The following is a 3296-nucleotide window of genomic DNA, read 5'->3' as shown; positions in this document are numbered from 1 at the left end:
TCACAACTCCGCACAACTAACCGGCAAGTGCACTGGGTCGTCTAAGTAATAAAACTTACGTGAGTAAGGGTTGATCCCACGGAGATTGTCAGCTTGAAGCAAGCTATGGTCATCCTTGTAAATCTCAGTCAGGCGGCTTCAAATGGTTATGAGATTTTTGTTATTAAAATATAAATAAAATATAAAATAAGATAAAGATACTTAAGTAATTCATTGGTGAGAATTTCAGATAAGCGTATGGAGATGCTTTGCTCCTTCTGAATCTCTGCTTTCCTACTGCCTTCATTCCATCATTCATACTTCTTTCTATGGCAAGCTGTATATTGGGGGATCACCGTTGTCAATGGCTACCGTCCGTCCTCTCAGTGAAAATGGTCCAAATGTGATGTCACCACACGGCTAATCATCTGTCGGTTCTCACTCATGTTGGAATAGGATCCATTGATCCTTTTACGTCTGTCACTATGTCCAACACTCGTGAGTTTGAAGCTCCTCACAGTCATCCCATCCAAGATCCTACTCGGAATACCACAGACAAGGTTTAGACTTTCCAGATCTCAAGAATGCTGCCAATTGATTCTAGCTTATACCACGAAGACTCTGATCTCACAGAATGGAGGGCTCTGTTGTCAGGAGAGGCAACCATGCATCGTGAACCAGGAGGCCAAGAGATATGCATTCAAGCTTGTTTTCATGTAGAATGGAAGTGTTTGTCAGGCACGCGTTCATAAGTGAGAATGGTGATGAATGTCACTTGATCATCACATTCATCATGTTCTTCGGTGCGAATGAATATCTTAGAATAAGGATAAGCTTGAATTAAATAGAAAAACAATAGTAGTTTGCATTAATTCATGAGGAACAGCAGAGATCCACGCCTTAATCTATGAGGTGTAGAAACTCCACCGTTGAAAATACATAAGTGATGAAGATCCAGGCATGGCCGTGAGGCCAGCCTCCAAACGTGTACAATATGATCTATGATAGCATAAAACTAATCAAGGATATAAAATAAATCACTAAAAGTAGTTTTTATACTAAACTAGTAGCTAGAGTTACAGAAAATAAGTAACTAAGTGCAGATAGTGTAGAAATCCACTTCCAGGGCCCACTTGGTGTGTGCTTGGACTGAGCATTGAAGCTTTAACGTGTAGAGACTCTTCTTGGAGTTAAATGCCAGCTTTGGTGCCAGTTTGGCCGTTTAACTCCAGCTTTTATGCCAGTTCTGGCGTTTAACGCCAGAATAGGGTAGAAAGTGGGCGTTCAAATGCCAGTTTGCGTTATCAAAACTCGGGAAAAGTATGAACTATTATATATTGCTGCAAATCTCAGGATGTCTACTTTTCAACGCAATTGAGAGCGTGCCAATTGGGTTTTTGTAGCTCCAGAAAATCCATTTCGAGTGCAGGGTGTCAGAATCCAACAGCATCTGCAGTCTTTTTTCAGCCTCTGAATCAGATTTTTGTTCAGGTCCCTCAATTTCAGCCGGAAAATACCTGAAATCACAGAAAAACACACAAACTCATAGTAAAGTCCAGAAATGTGATTTTTGAATAAAAATAGAGTAAAAACTAACTAAAACATACTAAAAACTATGTAAAAACAGTGCCAAAAAGCGTATAAATTATCCGCTCATCAGTGCCTTCATGAGAATTCGGATTTCTTGTCACCCAAATGGAATCAAGGCGGTCAATTTCATATCTTGGAGAGAACCTCACCCAAGCTTGGTGAAGATGGTTGGAACTTCTGACGACTGATTGAAGGACAAGCACTCTTGGAGGTTCAAGGATGAATACAAGCATAAACCACCTTGACAAAGAGCCTTCCAAATGTCCAACTTAAGGACTTAAGCTAAAAGTGCTTGGTGGGAGACACCCCACCATGGTAAACTCTTTCCATTCTCTTGTAGATATAATGAATGAATGAATTGAGTTCCATTGTATATAGCTTCCTTACCCCCCTAGTATATTTTTCCTTGCTTGCTATGTTTTTTATACACTCTATGCCTTAATTAAGGATGATTCTTTGAATTTAAGTTTTTGCTTGGATTGCAAGTTTTCTAAAATTGTTTGAAAAATTCCCAAAATTAAAAAATATGTTTGATTTTGCATTTTAGCTGGTTTTAGAGTCCTAGAGGAGGTTGGGAGGATTATAAGCTCTTCTTGGTGTTTCTTAGTAAAAAAAAAAGAGAGAGGGAGAAGCCACGCGCAAGCGCACAGTGCACGTGCGCATCGGCTATGCATTTCGCACTTTCCGGGCCAAAGACCAGAGAGTTGTGCCACTTTTGGGCCAACTCTGGGCCTTAAGCCATGCGAATGCATACATGACGCGTCCGCGCCCCTTTGCGTTTTCCTACCTGCACGTAGGCGCACCTGGTGCCTCCGCGTCCCATCATCGCCCAACTCATCCACGCGGACGCGCACAGTGTGCGCGTGCGTCAGTGCGTTTTTGCATCACCCAGGCCAAAGACCCGAGAGTTATGCCAACTCTGGGCCACTTTTGTGCCTCTGGCCCAACTCACCCGCGCGAACGCGCACCGTGCGCATCCGCGCCCATTCCCACATCTCCCATCCACGCGCAGGCGCATGAGATGCTCCCGTACCACTTCCTTACTCTCCCACTGATGACATGTCACCATGTCATGTTTTTCTATGCTTTTTCCTTTGTTTTCAATAGGTTTTATGCACTTTCTTGACCCATAAGCAAGCCAATTGGGTAGATTTCCATGTTTCCTTTGATTCAATCAACCATGTATGAATTCATGCACTTCCATGAGATATTATGCTATAATTGTCATATATTATGAAAGAAACACAATCTCATGATTTGGAGCATAGCTTTGATGTGTTTGATTGATTGATGATAGGTGAAGAAAGCTTGGAGAAAAGTTGAAGCAAGAAGGAATGGCTAGGAGCAAGAGAGAACAAAAAGTTTGAGCAAAAGTTTGCCTCAAACTTTAGCTCAAACTTTTGGAAGAAGTGAAAACGAACCAGGGAGCAAAAAGCGTGACCAAAAATTTGCCTCAAACTTTTGTGCAAACTTTTGGGCAAAAAGCTTGAGCAAAAGTTTGCCTCAAACTTTTTGGCAAACTTTTGGGCAAAAAGCTTGAGCAAAAGTTTGCCTCAAACTTTTTGGCAAACTTTTGGCATCACAATTACACACCCTGGAGAGAAAAAGTTTGCGCCAACGTTTGCCTCAAACTTTTTGGCAAACGTTGGCGCCATCAGCAACACACCCTGGAGAGAAAAAGTTTGCGCCAACGTTTGCCTCAAACTTTTTGGCAAACGTTGGCGCCA

This window comes from Arachis ipaensis, chromosome B05, assembly GCF_000816755.2.
Source record: "Arachis ipaensis cultivar K30076 chromosome B05, Araip1.1, whole genome shotgun sequence".
NCBI classification, from domain to species: domain Eukaryota; kingdom Viridiplantae; phylum Streptophyta; class Magnoliopsida; order Fabales; family Fabaceae; genus Arachis; species Arachis ipaensis.
This window is presented reverse-complemented; position numbering follows the sequence as displayed.